Source organism: Rhipicephalus sanguineus, chromosome 5 (assembly GCF_013339695.2).
Source record: "Rhipicephalus sanguineus isolate Rsan-2018 chromosome 5, BIME_Rsan_1.4, whole genome shotgun sequence".
NCBI classification, from domain to species: domain Eukaryota; kingdom Metazoa; phylum Arthropoda; class Arachnida; order Ixodida; family Ixodidae; genus Rhipicephalus; species Rhipicephalus sanguineus.
Genome location: NC_051180.1, coordinates 54,298,529 through 54,320,209, shown reverse-complemented (window position 1 = coordinate 54,320,209; position 21,681 = coordinate 54,298,529).

The window sequence follows — 21,681 nt, the reverse complement described above, 5'->3', positions numbered from 1 at the left end:
TCGGGTGCTCAGGTCCCGTAACACATTTCGAATGCGTGTGCTGGGGTCCCGTCAGGCAGAGCGCATCTGCCTTTTGCCCTTGCATCCGAGACATTGTTGTCCGATATGAAGAGCTGAACTGAACAGAACATTCCGCAGCTCCATCCGCTTGGCTTGCTCTCGCGCTACTTGCTTCCACAGCTAACAACAACCATGGAGATGTCAGCTAAAGCCGCATGGTCGTGCAGTGGAGGGCCTCTCGTATCCGAAAGCGCGGCTGCCGTCACTTAGTTTGCGATACACATGACGCCTAATGTGATCACTCTTTTCATAGGCGTGCGCATAGGCGTTTCACGTGCGAAAATGAAAATGAAGCAATTATGCGCTGCTCGCAACGGCCTGCCTTAGGTCGCCTGCTTCCCGGAGGTAAAGGTCGGACGCAAACCGTTCTTGAATGTGAGAATAGGAGTCACTCGGCTGCCTTTATCGTCAAAAGCCTGCACTTCCATAACTCCGCACATTAAAGAATGACGGGAAGAGTCCGACTGAGTAAAGGTATGGCACTGACTTGACCCCCTTAGATAATTAGGGAGGTCGCCCCCCCCCCCCCTGCCCGACGACGCCCACCCTCCCCCCAGCTGCCCCCTCTGAGCAGGTGCCTATGGCTCTGTTGAAAATGAAGAAGTGGGGCATGGGCTCGGGGAGAGGCGCGAGAGAAGGAACGGATGGAGGAGAACGAAGTGGGTATTCGGAGCTAGCCCTTGCAGAATCCCACGAACATCATCATCATCATCATAAAGACGTCTACGACCACGGGTCATCGTTATTTACAGGCTCTGTAGGTAAAATTCTGTTCTCAACTAAGCTCAAGATATAGAACGTCGCCTTTTACTTCCGACATATGTGGCTGCTGCATACAAAACCACAACCGCTGTTGCTTGCTGTTTGCCGTTGCACGGTGATGACAACGATAACTTTAAGAGCGACGATTAATGAACAGCGACGATAGCATAGTAATTACGATGATGAATTCGAATGAATATGCACTTTCCGTGAAGCGGTATTGTTGTCAGTCAAGCCAGGTTCGAAATGCTTACCAGGTAAGAAATTGCCGACGATTACGACATTCGTTTGTTTGTTTGTTTGTTTGTTTGTTTGTTTGTTTGTTGTTTGTTTGTTTGTCGCCTTCAGGAGACTGGCTCATACCCACGAGGGGGACTGGCCACACTGACAATTATAAAGGGAAATGTAAAGCCTACGAAACGTCAAAAAGAAATTCCCCAATGCGAAACGTGAGCGCAGCGGCACGCGTTTTCTTTTTCGTTTGGCGATATACTGAGGCGAATAATTTGAGGTAGGCATGTACAGTACTCACGGATTGAAACAGGACAATTCAGGGCTAAGTAACGGACATACTTTCGTTTCCACAGTCTTCATTTCAGGTCATATCGGCGTAATTTCGACTCGAACGCGTAGATAAGAATCAACGTTATCTTTAGAGACCAGATTCGTCACGACATGGCGTGTTTATCTCGAGCAATTGCGCATACCATTCATTATACTAAAAAAAAAATTGACGTCGCTTTTGAATCCGTGAGTACTGTACGTACAGTTACAGGCAACTTTTTTATTTTTGTTTTATGCACCTACACGTCTTACAGGCAACTATGTTATTATTCTTTTTTTTGTATTTTTATTGAATATTTTTCAACATTAAAAAGAAATTCTGTTTCGGCAGCGAAAACTGAAGGGCAACAGAAAAACAGCGTCGCGTGGTTTGAGGCGCGCGATCCAGGAGATCTTTCGCTGCGCTCGTTCGCTCAGTTACGGCGATGTACAACGACTCTCAAGCAAGGAACCGGCACCTAAGAGCTGCGCTCTAAAAAGGCGTGGCATTCATCAGGCTGACATTAGCGTTAAAATTTTTGCCACGCTTATTGAAATGTCTTTACACATGCGACAAATTTGAAGCAGAGAAACTGGATGTTATTTGACACTAATTTGATAATATTTTTAAACAGATAAGTAACAAATTAACAGACTGAGCGGCCAGCTGTAGATACGAGTTTGTCTTGTTTATCTTTTAGCGCAAACGAGATTTGTCGGCCGTCGTTTGAGGCCAAGATTCATCAAACGCATTTGAACCGCTGTTCAACCGTCGATCATTGTCGTTAGCAGAGAAAGTATCTCTATAAGAGGAGCGGGAAAGAAGCAGCATACTCCGCGCTATGTTCTGCAATCGCAGCAACACGGTATGCCCGTAAGTCACTGCGAAACTGTAGCACGTCGAAGCAGGGTTGCAGCCTGAATGAATCTGAGATAATAGACGCGATGAACGGCAGATATGTTATCACGCAACAAAAAACAAAATACGGAAAATTGCGGACAGTTTGCACTAATTCACCCAAAGCACAGCGAAGCACGGACCCGTTGCCGCTCGTACTCTCCGTCGACCGACATATCTAGCTTAGAGATGTGCTGCTTGCTCCTCGGGAGTACGCAGCCAGACTATACATTATTCGCCTCGAAATTTTCAGTGGCGCCCTCTCGCGTGTGACGTCAGAGAGAGGACTCCGGTGCCGCTCTTCGCGCGCGCGCTCGCTACGTGAAGGCTACTCGACGCTGCCGGCCGGTCTGTCCTGCTCGAGATACTGAAACATTAGTGGCCAAGTTCATAAAGCAATTTGCACTGAATTTTCAAGCAATATGTCCAGCGAAATCGAGCGGAGTTGCCGTCAGGAGCACGTTCAGTGTCGATTGCGCCTGGTGTCGTCTGCTAGCCATCAATGTGCACATCTGCATATATGGCGACGATTGCTTTTCGCGACTGTTCTATGGCCGTGGCGCACTCAAAATGATTTTCCGGCCCGTTTTCGATCACTGACGTCAGCGTTAGGGCTTCGGCTGCCGTGTCTGCGTTGAAGCGCAATGTACGTATACCGAGTGCTGCGCGTGTTCGGTTGCCAAGCCTGCTCCTTCGACTCAATTCCTTTGTTAGGAGTTTTAAGTGCATGACGAACGACGTACGATGTCATTCAAATAAATTAAATGGTCGTTACAGGCAACAACCTGTGATTCAATCCAAGTTTTCAGCAGCTGCAGCGTAAGCACGTCGTAACGGGATGCACGACGGTGACATATGCATATTGGTGGGTTGTGCGCAGTGTTCTTTTGTAGCATAATTTATTCTCTACGTTAATAAATCAACGTTTGCCGAGTCGTTCACGGTAGTTTGGAGGTATGCTGAAAAGAATTAGTGTAATCATACTAACGTAGATAAATACAAAGCTTTCGCATCGAAAGTCCTAACAAGATGTATTTGCAATAAAATAGTGTAAATCACGCTCAGCGGTCGGCTCCTGATAGGGCGTGATGCGCTCACTGTACTTAAAAGGTTCACAGGGTCGCTATTGCATTTGCCTAAGATGACTCGAAGGCGAAAGCCACCTTTTTCTTCAGTCAAGCTCCTTCCACCCCCCACCCCCCTCCGAATGCTTTCTGGACGTAACGCGGTGTTTCACTGCATCCACGATCGGAGGCATTGCAAGCTTTCTACACATCACCTGCTTTTGCATTGCCTCCGTGATCGACCCACCGATCACGGAGGCTATGCAAACCAACGATATCATATGATGACGTCATCATGTGACGTGACGTTATGTCGTCCCAAATTTTGGCGGTCTGTGATCTCATGAGGACGTCATCAGGTGACGTCATCGTGTGATGATTTTTTTTTCATCACTCGTGTTGACGCTACCGACTCGGGACGCCGACGATCAATTTTGGCGTTTGATCACGAATCCAAGGCTTTCATCTTAAAATATTCAATGTTGTATTCGTGGGTATGCTGGTTCGAATCTCGCCTCGCCAAGAATTTATCTTTCTCTTTCTTCCTCTCTTTATTTCTCTCTGTCCCCCTCTCTTTCTCTCTCTGTACTCGTTCTCTCGTCCATCATAGTTATTGCATCCCACGCCGGACAAATCGGCGCACGTGTTCTGGGAACGAAGCAGAAAAGGAAGAAGAGGACGAAGGAGAGCGCGTACCGGTTCATGATGATTATTTTCTTTCTACGACACACTGCATGCCAACCTCGAGAATAACAGCTCTGCTGTAAAATACCATGTTTTAGGTGCAAATTACAAAAAAAAATTTACAGGGTTTCTTGTGGATTCACCTAAGATGACTCGAAGGCGAAAACCATCTTATTTTTCTTCTCAGTCGATGTACTAGGGAGCCTACATGAACGGCCGGTCATGTAGGCTCCCTAGATGTACTTAGCCAGCCCCGCCACCCTCCTGAATGCTTTGTGCACCTAGCGTGGTTTCGCACTGCCTCCATGATCGGAGGCACCTCACCTGGTTTCGCACTGCCTCCGTGATCAGCCCATCTTTGACCAAGCTACGATTTCATGTGATGACAGTGTAGGCTTATGCCACAGGAGCGAAGGAACGAGACGGCTGAACCAGAATCGACGCCAACAGGGAATACGAGCCGTGGCTTCACGTGCCACTGCGAAGCGCCGTCTTTATTTTCTTCTCTTGACAGGGGCGTAGCCAGGGGGGGGGAGAGTTCGGGGGCTTCAAACCCCTCCCCCCCCCCCGAAGTTTTTCAGTTTTGCTTGCGTATATATACACGCACACATACAAACGCATGCGCGAACATACATAAAGTATGATGAAACCCCCCCCCCCCGAAAAAAATTTCTGGCTACGCCCCTGTCCCTTGAGGTCGCATGCTATCCGGTTTTGTTCGCCGCCCAAAGGAGGTTGCTACAATAGCATTATTAGCGCTACGTCATATGACGTCACGCCAGAATTTGTGACATCGTGATGACATCACAATGTTTTGCGATCTTTCCCGTCATGATGAAGTCGCATTGTGATGTCCTCACGTGATGATGATTTCTTGCACCACACGTCCCCGACGCCGAAGGACACGAGAAGCCGCCGACGACGCGGGACGCCGACGGTCAAATTTCGTGTTTAGTTAATCATATAAAGCTTTTGCCTTAATAGTGCACTCAGATGCATACACAGATGCAAAGATACACACTCATATGCGAAGTGTACACTCTTTACACATTGCATCGGGAAGGCTTGATGCGGCAGCTCTTCTCTTGCCGCTGCTAGAGAAGATCTGCTGCATCTTGTTCAACATATAATGTTTACAGAAAAACCACTGTCGTTTTTAGATGTGAAGCATCTTATAGCGGAGTTCAATCCGGTGGTGGTGGTGTACGGCGTGACCACCCTTACTGCGCATGCGCAAACCTTCTCCACTCCCCTCTCCACTCCCCCTCTCCCCTCCCCCTGTACACATCACCTCTCCCCTTTCCCATTCCCGCCCCCCTCTCCTTTCCCCCTCTCCACTCCCCCTCTCATCTCTCATCTCCTCCCTTTCCCCATCTCCCCTCCCCTCTCTCCTCCCCTCCCCCTTTCCCCCCTCTCCTTTCCCTTTCCCCTCACCTCTCCTTTCCCCCTCTCCACTTCCCCCTCCCCTTTCCACTCATCACTCCCCCTCTGAAACGCGGGCTCTACATGCCGAAACACTGCTTCGCATCGCCTCATGGTCCTCTTTAGCGGGAGATGGTGTGACTTTTTCTTTTCATTATATAGGAATGTTGAAATTAGCTGTACGTGACGAACGTGTTAATGCTTCGAGTAGGCTGTCATCCCTAAGCAAGGCTTGCATCGTACTATTGCATAACTAGATAAAAGCCTTAACCCGTGACGGGCGACCGCTGTTTCTGTTGTCGTGTCGTTATCGACCTGGAGCACTTCACTGCGTAATAATTTACTGCGTAATAGTGAGAATGAATATAAATACCTAGGCTATCGAACAACACTATATGAATAAAAATTCAGCAAGTAACTCGCACTCTTGGAATCAATGTTCTACGAATGTCAGCTAGAAGCTGGTTTTGCGCATTGTTCGACTTTGAGGCAAGCTTTAAGAGGCGGTCGATGATATTCTGTTAATCCATCACAGAAACAATTTTTGCGTTCTTATTTCCTGTCGACAGGTGATTCATGGCGTATACCTCAAAGTGGGTACGTGCCATAGTTGTGGACAATGGTCATCATCATCATACTAACGCTGACGTCAGCGCCCGTCGCTGGTTCTGAAACGAAGGACGGCTCTCGAACGTTCCACAGCAATGACGCAAGCGAGACTTCTTGAATTCGGGGTAAGACCTCCTGCACGTATAAACGGGGTAGAGGACGCAACACCGCTATTACCACCTCATGATTTTGAGCAGTATCGATTTATGCCCACGACATTCTTTCTCTCGTCGCGTTACTTCGATTCCACGTCCGGAACATCATACACTTAAAACATCTTAAAAACATCACATCTTCTACACCACAGACATACGTGTGAGGGTGTAGCCTCGTTTGTTTCGTATTTTGTTTCCTTCTTAACGTTCATAATTCTTGGGGTTTAACGTCCCAAAGCCGCGATATGATTATGAGGGTCGCCGTAGTGGAGGGCTCCGGAAATTTCGAGGGACTGTTTAACGTGTACATGAGTGTAAATACACGGGCCGCTAGCATTTCGACGGACGCGAAATGGATCAAATCCCGGAGGCAGGGATTCGATCCAGCCACCTTCGGGTTAGTGAATGCCCTGCATACTGCATTACCATTGCCATATATGCAGTTTTTATTTCCCTTCCTCGTGTCGAGCAGCCGCGATTCCTTAAATAGCGTCATTTAAATTTCTGAAGTGGGGATCATTTACGATGGCATTTTAAGCTGGCGATCTAACATCGAGGCTGTACCGTGAACATCTTTATTGTTGACGATCTATATTAGTCCAATACGCAAATTCAGATTTTTAACCCGAAAGTGTTTTATGCCGGGGTCCACCAAGAGAGAGAGAGAGAGAGAGAGATAAACATCTTAATGAAGCTGGAGATGTTTGCCTGGCTGTTCGCCTGACATGCTACTCCAGGTGCTGGGTGACGATTATGATATATACAGTGATAACCACATAACACATACAGGCACACAAGTTTACAAAGTTTCGTTCAGGCTCGTGGCCCGCAAGAAAGTCAACAGCGCTTTCGTGGCACGTAGCGCACAGGTGCTGCTTTGCCATGGGCCCAGAGCATGTCGCAACTCTAAGCACGATCCCCATTGAAGATGCAAGGCCGCCTTCAGAGACTGTCTCTCTGATGCGTATCGCTTGCATTCACAAAGAACATGATGTAGGTCTTCTTGGACGTTACATTGGACGCACATTGGTGAGTCCGACAGCTTAACCTTGCTCCTGAAGTAGTTGGTGTATGCGACGTTTAGTCTGATGCGGTGCAAGCATGTGACGTTGATAAAGTGGACGCTGACGGATGAGAAAGAAACAAATCAATAAAAATATCCGACGCTGGGAATGGATCCAACGACCTTGCGGCCGCGACGGTAAGCGCCCGACGCTAAACCGACTAAGCTAGCTTGGCAGATCGTGGACACTTCACGAACGCGCCTTATATCTTTCACACATTCACTCTCGCAAGGTGCTCTATGTTGGCGGTCTAGGCAGGCGGGGCGGAGCGGGGCGGTGCCGCCGTACGTGAGAGGTGAAAAGAAGTGATGCGTCACGATCGACACTTACTAGCGCTTACTCCGAGATTGCGATCGATATCGGAGGTCATAGTTAAAGCGTCTCGATACCAGCGAGGGATACTGGCCCCGCTGGCGTCGCGCAGGCACCCTATACGCAGTTAGGTTCTTTGCCTTTGGCTTCGTGTTCACCGGCTCATTGGAGTAGTGCAGCTTCCACATGCAGCAACGGGATTTCTCCGCCGCTGACTACTTCGATTGCGAGAGCACTGACTAACGAAACTGCTGCAATACGCGTTGCAGAAAGGACACGATTTCGACGGGCGAATGTCGTGTTTTGGTGTAGCGAGACAGAGGCCAGCGGGACGCACGCGTTTGCGGCTCAAGCTGCGAACCTCTGCCTCCCGTGTTGCTGAAGCGCAGTGTGGTAGTGCATGCATGAGCAAAGGCGTCGGTTACCCATTACTAGAAGGCGCTCACCGTGCCGTTTCTCTCCTTAATTGACGACGTTTTGAAGAAGTGCATATCGTGTACCATTGTTTATTATGAGCTTGTTGATGTCATCTTTACGCGGGATTCAGGATTCGCTGTGTCCAAATATATGTTCACAAGTTCAGCTACCACAAAGGTTTAATCATGATCATGGGCGTTAGTCGTCGCGATGGAGACATGCCACTAGGCTTCAACATGGGTGCATCCATGTCAAACGGTGCTATATAGCTGCCAAACGCGAATGGACATTGTACAAGCTCTCATATATCACAACACAATAAGCACTACTTCTGTGAACACACGTTTCACTTTCGTGTTATATCGATTTCTATGACGGAGGGATCAGCCATTTTTTTTTGTATACAGGCTTCATGAGGAAAACAAGGATTTATTAGATTAATTATTTAAATTCTGGGGCTTCGCGTGCCACAACTTAGACGATGTGATTAGGTCAGTAGTAATGGACTTCGGCTTAATTTCGGCCAACTGGAGTGCGCCCAATCTGTCTAAGCAAGCGTAATTTCTTGCATTTCACCTCCATCGAAATTCGGCCGCCACGGTGGAAATCGAAGCCGCGTGGACGAACTCAGCAGCGCAACACTATAGCCATTATAGGCTACCACAACGGTTTGCGAGCAGAAACGAAAAATTAATGATGTTTGCTTCGCGCGTTTGCAGAAGTTCAAGTTACTCCTCGCTGCGCTACTAATCTGGCTGCCCTTGGTTCTGCTCACGGCCTCCAACCTGTTTATATGGCTTCCTGCTGGGCAGAAACTCCTGCCCATGCTGCGATCCCGTCCCACGCCGAGCCCCAGTAAGTAGCGAGCCAGTTTATAGCAGGGGTCTCAAACTCACCTCGGCTAGCGGGCCGCAGTCACAAAATTTAGTCTCCCGATGGGCCGGTATGGAGAAGGTTGGAACGGGGGAAACGGCTGGTGATTTTTTTTCAAAACTATTTTTCTTTGAGGGTTTTTATATATTCATATGTACATACATACATATACAGCGCTTTACGATAGTTAGCGAGGCACTGGAAGTGGTAAAGGAATGCGTCTACTTAGGACAGGTAGTGACCGCGGAGCCGAACCATGAGACTAAAGTAACTAGAAGAATAAGAGTGGGGTGGAGCGCACTCGGCAGGCACTCGCAAATCATGAATGGTAGCTTACCACTTTCTCTCAAGAGGAAGGTATATAACAGCTGCATCTTACCGGTACTGACCCACGGAGCAGGAACCCGGAGGCTTAAAAAGAGGGTTCAATTTAGATTGAGGACGACGCAGCGAGAAAGGAAAATGATAGGTGTAACCTTAAGGGACAAGAACAGAGCAGAGTGAGTCAGGGAACAAACGGATGTTAAGGACATCTTAGTCGAAATCAGAAAGGAGGAATGGACATGGGCAGGGAATGTAGCGCGTATAGGCAAGATAACCGCTGCTCATTAAGAGTAACTGGCTGGATTCCAAGAAAAGGCAAGCGCGCGAGGGGGAGACAGAAAGTTAGATGGGCAGATAAGATTGCGGGTATAACGCGGCAGCAGCAACCACAGGCCCCGGTTAATTTACGGAACATGGGAGAGGTGCGCAGCCAGGCTGATGATGATGACAATGACATATAGATAACGACACGGCGGCGCCGACGGCGACGGCAAAGACTCACCTACAGTGTGCATATATAATTACTATCGCTATAAACTGGTAGGACAACTCCGTCATCAGATTGAAAGTCAATAAACGCAATGTTGAATTTTGCAGGCTTTTTGAAGCCGCCGCGTTTCATTTCTTTGCCTATTAACTTTATTCATGTTTCATTTCTTCTTTGCTGCCCTATTTCGTTGTTTTATTTCCTCATTTTTTCACTTCTTTCCTATTTCTTTGCTGTTTATTTCGAACGGGAATCGCAGATAACACACAGTCATATGCCCCTTCCTTACAAATTGTGAGTGGAAGTGGCCTATGACGGCACTGTTTTGAAAATGCAGGCGCAACGCACATTTTGCAAGTGTGAAACGAGTTGATTTCGGTGCGGTCAATTAAATCCTATCAAAGTGTTCGTCTTCAGGAGCTGGCGTTGAAGCACAGCGAGTAATACCTGCCCGTCAAGACGCGGAAACCCTTATCACGTGACCAATACGATCCATGTGACCCCATAACTTGAGCCACGCGTGACCCATACCATGCTTCACTGTACTTTTGATTGACCAATTTTACGCAACGCCATATGTGGAATCGGGTCAGTTTACTAAAACACATTTGTAGGATATAGCGCATCTATCTACACGTAACGACAACAGCACAAGCCACACCTTGGCTTTAAAAGCGATCGCGCGTGAAATTTACGCTTCAGATCGTTACTATATCCGACATCATGATGTAAAAAACTACGTCAGCTGGTGGCGTACTATAATATGCAAGATGGCCGGCAAGGTGCAAGATGGCCGGCATATATATGCAAGATGGCCGGCAATATGGCGCTACGCGCTTTCAAGTATCGCGCCAGCGTTCATAACTCCAGCCACTAGAAAAGCGAAGAAGCGACGTCCCACATGCCAGCCACTTGTGCTTCATCGCTCGTTCAATCTCTACACGCTGAGCTTTTCCAAGCTCCAGCTTAGCGACGGTCTCGTTTCTTATGGAGAACGAAAGCGCGTTCAAGTCATGCGGAGCATGCGCACTGGCATAGGCGTGCGCAGGATTCCCCATAAGGGTATATAAAGGTTCATCGCAGTGCCCCCCCTCCTATTAAGTCAACGTACGTGGCAACTTTTGCGCCCCCCTCTTAGGTGATTGGGGCGGGGGGAGGCGCTCCCCCTACCCCCCTGCGCGCACGCCTATGCGCACTGGGTAAGCCTCAGGGACTGGAAGCTCTTACGTTGTGCTAAGAGATCTGTGGTGTCACGATGAAGGTGCGTCGCGTTCTTACAATTTTACCTCCCACGGTCCTCTGGGTTGCGTGCTCTGGTGCTCCCGTAAACCGCGAAAAACTTCGGCACAAGGATCCCACAGTGTTAAGAATAAAAACCGAAACACGAGAGCTGGAATTGGTCGTTGCGATCAGCCTTAAAGGGCACAAAAGACAGCACAAAAACGATTTTTCTCGTTTTAGTAAATTACTCTTTGACGACGCCAAAAACATCACGCTTGCTGCGAGAAGATGCTTGGTAAGCGAGATAAAGCGCAAAAAGAAAATACGGGTGGCGACGACACCTTGAGGTCCCCGCGCCAGCGGCGCTGACGTCATGGATTTCAGACAGCGTCTACTAGGTCCCACGTAGTTCCTAATAGGTAATAATTAAGTAAATTTAACATGCCAAGTTTTGGGAAATGTCTTGAAGCCATTGTGGTCAAAGTACGAAAAAAAAAACACTTCGAAATCAAATCCATGACGCCACCAACGGAGATTTCGGCGGGAAATGTAAAAGTGAGACTTTTGACAACGATTTTCTCATCTATTAATAAACATATGGCGGGGAAATTAACGACACAGAGTTTTCAGAGCGTAACTTATGATCAGTCTATAGCGAATTTCTTGATTCACTTTGGTGCCCCTTTAATGTGAACATTTTGTCATTTGTTTGTTTTCCCTCAAATCTCAGATAGCTCATGCGCAGTTCCTGAGCCTTCACTCGTAGCCTGCGTGAACTGCTCGAGCAGGGAGCATGAGACGACAATCGCGTTACGAGGCGTGCGGCGGGTGCCACCACCGCCCTCGGGAGCCGGGGATCTCTGGGCCTACCCGGATCTGTACAGGGATTCGTTCACGAGCACTGGATGGCCCCTGATAGCCATTTTCGTGGTGACGTCACCCGACAGGCGAGAACAGCGGAAAGCCATCCGCGAGACTTGGGGACGATTGAGCAGTTACCCAAAACATACGGTCCGCCTTGTCTTCTTCATGAACATGTTGCCCGACAAGAACTTCGTGACAAAAATCCAGGTGCCTGTTTATTTCTTTTTTTGTTACGCATTAGGCCACTTACCGACGTCCCTCGTTCCATATATAAGCCTTTGCAACACAGCGACCTCATTTGTAGACGCGACTTACTTTTGCCATTTCTGTGTGCCATTGGCAAGAACGACACCATAAATATTGAGTTCATGGTAATTTAAACGTTGTTACTTAATGTTCCCTTATATAACTTCTGGGTGAAATATTTTGCTACGCATCATAATTGTTGGAAACACGATATGACTATCAGAGACGCCATAGTGGAGGGCTCCGGAAATTTTGACCATCTCGTGTTCTTTAACGTGCACAAATCTAAGCACACGGGCCTCTAGCATTTAGCCTCCATCGAAATGCTGCCGCCGCCACCTTCGGCGTCAGCAGTCGAGCCCTGTAACCGCTAGAACACCGCGGCGTGTGAGTGGCGGGTGCGAGTGGACGAGTGCGTGGTAATGTAGCTCGAAGCTCTGCGGGCGCCCGCATTGCTCACGCACGTCATTACTGACTAATTATGAAAAATACGCGAATAGTGAGATAGGAACAAGGCAAATGAAAGGCAGGAAGGTTAAACAGGTTACATATGATTTACTACCTTACACTGCAGCGAACTGAAGTGGGCAGGAAAGTCCCGAAAACATGTGAGGAAACTACCGGACATGAAATGTTTCCCATTCGTTACTTCCTCAATCTGCAATGTAATTTCTCTCCCCAGATGGGCACGTTATACCACGTGGTCTGGGCGCGCCAACAGAATCCAAAAATATTGGCTGTTGTGCGTTATCTTAGACCTCGTCTTCGCGGTCTCATTAACGTGGTATGCTAATGTGCAACAATAGTTCCAGACAAATCGTAACTGCCGCACTTGCTTGGTGTACTGCCGGCACTAACTAACGCTGGCTGTCAGATGGCTAACGCTGGCTAATATGTGTTGGCTACGGTTGGCTAATGCAAGGCTATTGTCGGCTATCAGCCGTTATAACAGCACTATTGTCTTATTCAATGTTAAACCACTGATTGAGTTGTCTGTGTTTTTCACAGCGTCAAGCAGTGAGATTACACTCCATTCTCCATATAGGCCGAGGCGAAGGCATACGAAGACTTGGTGGTGCAGCCGGTCGGGTCCTCGGCCTCACTGTCCTCCCTGATGACCGAGTGGATGACCGAAAGAATCATAAGTACGCGGCTGGTTCTCGTGCTCCGCCGCGACGACTGCTTCGTGAATGTGCGTGCGCTTCTCGCAAACGCCGATCGACTGATCCGCGACAGCTTCGACGTCGCCGGACGGCGGCGCGACGCCACCTCGCCACACGCTCTCAGCGTCGGGGAGGCCGAACGGAGCACCGCTGAAGGAAACGACGTCACCAAGAAAGGCGTCAAGGACACCGACGGGGAGTACCGACGTGGCGTACGGGATCGCAACGTCGCGGTGGATCTCGCGCCGTTCGACCCGTGCGCGTTGTTATTGAAAGGTTACTCGGTGTCCCGACGGCTGCAGTCTGTCTGGGTTTGGTTCGACAGTGATGCCTCGTTCGCCGACGAAAGCTTCTTCAGCGGGAGGATGGCGTTTAGGGCTAACCTGTCCCTCGCCCACATGGACGCCGTCGGGCCGTGCGAAGGCGAGCGTTTGTCGTCGACGTTTCGACGAAACGGTACGGTCACGAGTTGCGGGCACCCGGTCGCTAAGATGAGTGCCGTGCACCACAAGGTCGAGCAGTGGGTGCAGAGGATAAAGAGGCGCAACAAAACGACGCCGCTGCTTGCTACATGGGAAAGTGCGCTCATGCCTCAGCGCATCGGCTGACCACCGGAGCCCATTACGACCGATTACTCATCAATTAGACCGCTATTTTTTACTGTCAAATAGTAATCCCGAGAAGAATGTTCTAATTAAACAAAAGGACAAATTATTGTCATCCTAATTTTTTATCTTAATTACCCGATTCTTGGCAAGCGCCCCAGGGTGGGTGTGGGCCAAAATTTTAGGATCTACATCTACAGCTACTCGGCGACCAAATTCGAGATTTGCATACGTATGTGTTGGAGATCGTTGCACCGGACTATCCTTAAATCTGCGCGAACACGCAAGTTTTTCTATCTTTTCTATTCTTTGTTTTTCTTCGAGCGACGAAGTCTGCATTCGCGCACGTGTAATCGCAGTGATGCAACTTACAAAAGAAGCAGTGCTGTCGCGTAAGAAAGAATGTAAGCGTGAAAACAATGGTAACGAAAAAACGGGTACTACCATTTCGTTCTACACCTTTGCTAGAAATTGTCTTAGTTCTGTAAGAAATTACCTTATTCTAATCATTCGGGCATTATTTCTGAAGCCACCTTAAATCTTTTAAATACCTAGTTGCACGTAGCACGAGTCATCGAGCAGTGGAAAATTACTTCCCGGTAAAACGCCCACCTATAGTGATAGCGACCCGTGCACAAACGAACCTTCTGATCCAAGTTCGAACAGTCCGTTTCGACGCAAGGGCGAAGTAGTGAATGCGGTAGTAACAAATCGGAGTGTTACATGAAGTAAGGGTTGGAGCTAACTCCTTTGGCACCCGATCTGGCGTAACTCGACAAAATGCGACCGCTGCAGCGAGCGAAGCAACCTTCGTGCTGCATATCGCTTCAACGCAAACTGAGGAGTGAGAACACATCAATTACAAAGGTACGAATAGTCTGCCGCCTCTGGGGACGGCGACGGCAAAATTGGGCCTGGTGCATGTATACAATTGCTATCGAAACAAAAAATATGCGGGAAGTTTGCACTATGTCAGTGCGCAAAGCTTGGCACGTTTGTTCCTCAGCTCGTCGTGCTGCAGCACGGGGAATCGCAACGCCGGCGGCGATTGGATCCAGCGTGCTTGGCTGAAGAAGCGGCCGCCAAAAGACGGCGACGAGCGCATCCGGAATGCGCTCAAAGTTTGTCACTCAATGCGTTGAAATCGTTGTCTCTGAGCTACGGTGTAAGAAACTGTGGCGGTTGCTATGGCGACGGGTCGGCGGCGGCGGCTTGACTTTTTTAGCACATGCACGGCGCAGCAAGGGTTTCTTGTTAACGGACGTCTTGCTGCGAGCTTTAACAGCTTCGCTGTTCGCTGCCTCATCAAACGCGAAAAGTTAGCATCAGCGGCGTCGGCGTCAGCAAGTATGTTGCAAAAAAATCCTCACGTGATGTGACGCCATCATGACGCCACTCTCACGTCACATAACGTGATGTCAGATGATGGCGTCATCAGACGACATCGTAGCTCGGTCAAAGGTGGGCCGATCCGGAGGCACTGCGAAACCACGTGAAGTGAAGAAAGCTTCCAATGCCTCCGATCCCGGAGGCGGTGCAAAACCACTTTGGGCGCACAAAGCAATCATGAAGGGGAATCGACACAGTAGACTCAGGCAAACATTGTCCTAGTGCTCATATGTCGTCACGGAGCTCGAATTAGTAATGTACAGTTGAAACTCAATTTATCGAAGTGATGACCGCACTCGAATTACTTCGTTAGTTCGGGAAGTTGCGAATTTGACGACACAGCATACCAAACTCAAACATCATTTGTGTAAAAGTCCGAAGCAGCGACGCACACGAATTGCGTACAACGCTGCGAAGGAAAGCTCGAAGCATGGTGTGCTTATGAAACAATGCGTGCGAGAAGTCGTCTACTTCTCACACGCTTCCTGAGGCTATAGAAAAGCGTTCCCACAGCATCGCCTCAGTGCAGCCTGTTAATGGACTTAATGATAACTAACAGACAATCAAGCCAAGGAAAGTATAGGGGATGTTATTTGTAGTAATTGTAATATAAGTGGGAAGAAATTAAAGTGAACGAAAAGACAACTTGCCGCCCAACTTGCCGTCCTGCCGGCAGCAAGTTGTCTTTTCGCTCACTTTAATTCCTTCACACTTACATCGCAATTACTACAAATAACATCCCCTATACTTTCCTTGGCTTGACAGTCTGTTAGTTATCATTAACGTTGGGTCTAACAAAGAAACCCGAGCCCTTAAATTCCCATTCTTTGGTTCTGTTCACTGGCGGTAACGTAAAGCACACTGTTTGTAGCTCCTACTGACAACATAACGGAACAATCTTGAATGTAGTGTCACTATGGTTAAAGGGACTGTCTACCGTCCTTCATCGCTTTTCTGTTTTGTACCACAATAGAAAGCGTACCATCTGAAGTGTCCAACCTTGCAGCGCTTTCTGTGGAAAGTGAGTAGAAATTTTTAAAAGAGAATTTTTTGATCTGCGTTCGGTTTTCTTCTATTGGCGTGAAACATGCCCACAACACTGGTTGGTGGACGCGATGACGACTGTAGTGCCGGTAAAAATTAAAACCAAAAGCACATGTGATTCCTGTAGGATTACTTTACTAATGCAATGAACACTAATGTAATGAATGTAACAGTCGTTTTCAGCGCGCTAGCGGGTAAATGAAGCCTTATTATACGATAACAGAACACTTGTTTTGCTGTAATCGCAGTCTATGCGTTTATTTTAGCACTGCTGCCGCACCCAAGCCAAGTTGATACATCAAAAACGCCAGGCCTGCGCTGAAACCGCAGCACAGTCACAGCGAAAGCTGGAAGAACAGCGTTTCTAGAGCCCGTTAAGCTCTCTTGGGGCTACAAAACAAGTACACTAGAAATGTACCCACTACGCCATAAATCACAATTTTTGTGAAGTTGGGAAGCACCTACTAAGCCATTATTCGTCATTCTGCGGAGAAGCGAGGCACCAGCTACACGTCAGTAAGGCATCATGTGCACTTTGTTGACGCGACGACTGATGACGATGAAGAATCATGGCTCAGCCCTTTGTAACGGGTTGGAATCTTTAAACGGCCCACCAGTTATGTAATTGGCATTGGGTGACGCCCGGTCACTATTTCCCTCTCCCGTCATGCTGTATAACATACGTTGACGTGGGAGAGAGACGGGGGGGGGGGGGGCGAAGAACTTTACTGAGACCCCGAGGAAATGGATCATGCGCTTATGGGCTTCCTTGGCAGCCAATGCAAGTGCACTTGCGAGGAACCCACTACGCTATAAATCAGTGTAATTTTACTGAGACCCCGAGGAAGTGGATCATGCGCTTATGGGCTTCCTTGGCAACCAATACAAGTGCACTTGTGAGGAACCCACTACGCTATCAATCATTGTAATTTTTGCGAAGTAGGGCAGCAGGCACTGTGCCATTTTTCGTCATTCTACGGAGAGCGTTGGTACCTACTATACGCATGTAAGGCATTATGCGCACTTTGTTGATGCTGTGCCTGCTGACGATGAAGAATTATGGCAGAGTCCCTTGTAATGGGTTGGAAGCATTCAACAACCTACTCGTTGCGCAATTCGCATTGTGTGACGCCTGGTTACAGAATTCGCGTTGTGCGACGCTTGGTGCTTATTTTACTCTTCTACCACGCTATATTGCATATGCTAATGTGGTTCCTTCCCGACATGAAGCCTGTATAGGACCTTTTTGCCAAGCAGTTTCAAGCACCGGCATGGCTCAGAGGTTGAATACTGGGCTCCCACGCAGAGGGCCCAGGTTCGAACCTCGTTCCATCCTGGAGTTTTTTTCTTATTTCGTTTTTTTTCTTATTTCGATCGATACTGGTTACGGACACCGGCGGCGGCGGCGGCGGCGGCGGACAACTACGGCGCCAAAAACGGCCGGTGAAATGATCTCATAACAGCTTTCGCTGTAAAAGGGATGATAAATGCACGCCTTCACAGCGCAGCACGTGTGAGACATTCTAACAAATATACAGCGGCACAGTACGACCAGCGCGGAGGGCCGCATGACATAGCGCATGAGTTAAACCAGACGAAATCGAAGACGGTGCCGCAAGCAGCGCCTTTTACAGCGAAAGCTGTTATGAGATCATTTCACCGGCCGTTTTTGGCGCCGCCGCCGCCGCCGCCGGTGTCCGTAACCAGTATCGATCGAAATAAGAAAAAAAAACGAAATAAGAAAAAAACTCCAGGATGGAACGAGGTTCGAACCTGGGCCCTCTGCGTGGGAGCCCAGTATTCAACCTCTGAGCCATGCCGGTGCTTGGAACTGCTTGGCAAAAAGGTCCTATACAGGCTTCATGTCGGGAAGGAACCACATTAGCATATGCAATATAGCGTGGTAGAAGAGTAAAATAAGCACCAAGCGTCGCACAACGCGAATTCTGTAACCAGGCGTCACACAATGCGAATTGCGCAACGAGTAGGTTGTTGAATGCTTCCAACCCATTACAAGGGACTCTGCCATAATTCTTCATCGTCAGCAGGCACAGCATCAACAAAGTGCGCATAATGCCTTACATGCGTATAGTAGGTACCAACGCTCTCCGTAGAATGACGAAAAATGGCACAGTGCCTGCTGCCCTACTTCGCAAAAATTACAATGATTTATAGCGTAGTGGGTTCCTCACAAGTGCACTTGTATTGGTTGCCAAGGAAGCCCATAAGCGCATGATCCACTTCCTCGGGGTCTCAGTAAAATTACACTGATTTATAGCGTAGTGGGTTCCTCGCAAGTGCACTTGCATTGGCTGCCAAGGAAGCCCATAAGCGCATGATCCATTTCCTCGGGGTCTCAGTAAAGTTCTTCGCCCCCCCCCCCCGTCTCACTCCCACGTCAACGTATGTTATACAGCATGACGGGAGAGGGAAATAGTGACCGGGCGTCACCCAATGCCAATTACATAACTGGTGGGCCGTTTAAAGATTCCAACCCGTTACAAAGGGCTGAGCCATGATTCTTCATCGTCATCAGTCGTCGCGTCAACAAAGTGCACATGATGCCTTACTGACGTGTAGCTGGTGCCTCGCTTCTCCGCAGAATGACGAATAATGGCTTAGTAGGTGCTTCCCAACTTCACAAAAATTGTGATTTATGGCGTAGTGGGTACATTTTCTAGTGTACTTGTTTTGTAGCCCCAAGAGAGCTTAACGGGCTCTAGAAACGCTGTTCTTCCAGCTTTCGCTGTGACTGTGCTGCGGTTTCAGCGCAGGCCTGGCGTTTTTTGGATGCGTGAGAAAAAAAAGCAAAAAAATTACTCTCTGATGCAACCGAAAGTTGCTTCAAGTGCGTAAAATATAATTTCAAGTTACACATGTTTGTTTTTAAGCAAAATGAGTCTACCTGCGAGGATTTCTTGTCCTACCCAGTAGATTGACCACATCGCTGTTGGGTGACTCTAGCGGTTATTCTTTCACTATTTGCGACATCAAATTAAAAATATAATTTCCTTTTTATGGGGCAAAAGCATGCTCGTTGCCGCCGATGTGACGAACGATCTTCTCATTTTCACCACAACCAGAAAAATTTTTCCGAGCGGTAGACAGTCCTTTAAGATATACGATGTCCGAACTGCACAGGAAAAAAAACACAATGAAGGAGTTAATTTTTACTTATTTGATAGTAGAGATCGATTAAATTGGACAAAACACAGCACCGTTGACAAGACTGGGAAGGGCGAGTAAGTGACGAAGTGTCTATCTGTACGTGTACCTCGATCTGACTCAGTCTTCCGAGTAACGCCGATTTCTTATTTACTTCTTATTTCTTATTTCCTATTTCTTATTTACTTATGCACGTCGTCTTGTCGACGGCGTGCATAAGTAAAGCCGTCAGTTCGCTGAAGAAGGACACCACTTGTAGGCGCGCTTCTCGCGTGAACAGGCTGACGGCGCTTTCGCAGGCAATCAGTAGACCGAACTTGCTCGCAGCGATAGAGTAGCACTCCACGAAGACACCGGCGGCCGCTGCTTACGAGGGCAGCAGCATATGCTGCAGAAGCTCGCCGTTTTTTCTTACTAGCTGGTCTCGCACAATGGATACGAAGACAAGCATATTGGACAATATTATACTCCTGCGGAATGTCCTAACTTTTGAGCACGGTTAACATCACGTGTCGCGCTTCGCTGGGCCTCGTTTAAAAACGAAACAAGAAACACAGCATGCAGACGTCCAGACATTGAAAGTGTCCATATTTGACACATTACGTACCGTTTAGAAGTATGCTTTTAATGCGCAAGTAGACTTTTCGCAAAACTCTCAAATGATGTATAACGCAACTAAGCTGCAAGCAAAAAAAAAAAAACGCCAGGCCTGCGCTGAAACCGCAGCACAGTCACAGCGAAAGCTGGAAGAACAGCGTTTCTAGAGCCCGTTAAGCTCTCTTGGGCTACAAAACAAGTACACTAGAAATGTACCCACTACGCCATAAATCACAATTTTTGTGAAGTTGGGAAGCACCTACTAAGCCATTATTCGTCATTCTGCGGAGAAGCGACGGGCACCAGCTACACGTCAGTAAGGCATCATGTGCACTTGTTGACGCGACGACTGATGACGATGAAGAATCATGGCTCAGCCCTTTGTAACGGGTTGGAATCTTTAAACGGCCCCACCAGTTATGTAATTGGCATTGGGTGACGCCGGTCACTATTTCCCTCTCCCGTCATGCTGTATAACATACGTTGACGTGGGAGAGAGAGACGGTGGGGGGGGCGAAGAACTTACTGAGACCCGAGGAAATGGATCATGCGCTTATGGGCTTCTTGGCAGCCAATGCAAGTGCACTTGCGAGGAACCCCATACGCTATAAATCAGTGTAATTTTTACTGAGACCCGAGGAAGTGGATCATGCGCTTATGGGCTTCCTTGGCAACCAATACAAGTGCACTTGTGAGGAACCCACTACGCTATCAATCATTGTAATTTTGCGAAGTAGGGCAGCAGGCACTGTGCCATTTTTCGTCCTCTACGGAGAGCGTGGTACCTACTATACGCATGTAAGGCATTATGCGCACTTTGTTGAGGCTGTGCCTGCTGACGATGAAGAATTATGGCAGAGTCCCTTGTAATGGGTTGGAAGCATTCAACAACCTACCGTTGCGCAATTCGCATTGTGGTGACGCCTGGTTACAGATTCGCGTTGTGCGACGCTTGGTGCTTATTTTACTCTTCTACCACGATATATTGCATATGCTAATGTGGTTCCTTCCCGACATGAAGCCTGTATAGGACTTTTGCCAAGCAGTTTCAAGCACCGGCATGGCTCAGAGGTTGACTACTGGGCTCCCACGCAGAGGGCCCAGGTTCGAACCTCGTTCCATCCTGGAGTTTTTTTCCTATTTCGTTTTTTTTCTTATTTCGATCGATACTGGTTACGGACACCGGCGGCTCTAGAAACGCTGTTCTTCCAGCTTTCGCTGTGACTGTGCTGCGGTTTCAGCGCAGGCCTGGCGTTTTTTGGATGCGTGAGAAAAAAAAGCAAAAAAATTACTCTCTGATGCAACCGAAAGTTGCTTCAAGTGCGTAAAATATAATTTCAAGTTACACATGTTTGTTTTTAAGCAAAATGAGTCTACCTGCGAGGATTTCTTGTCCTACCAGTAGATTGACCACATCGCTGTTGGGTGACTCTAGCGGTTATTCTTTCACTATTTGCGACATCAAATTAAAAATATAATTTCCTTTTTATGGGGCAAAAGCATGCTCGTTGCCGCCGATGTGACGAACGATCTTCTCATTTTCACCACAACCAGAAAAATTTTTCCGAGCGGTAGACAGTCCTTTAAGATATACGATGTCCGAACTGCACAGGAAAAAAAACACAATGAAGGAGTTAATTTTTACTTATTTGATAGTAGAGATCGATTAAATTGGACAAAACACAGCACCGTTGACAAGACTGGGAAGGGCGA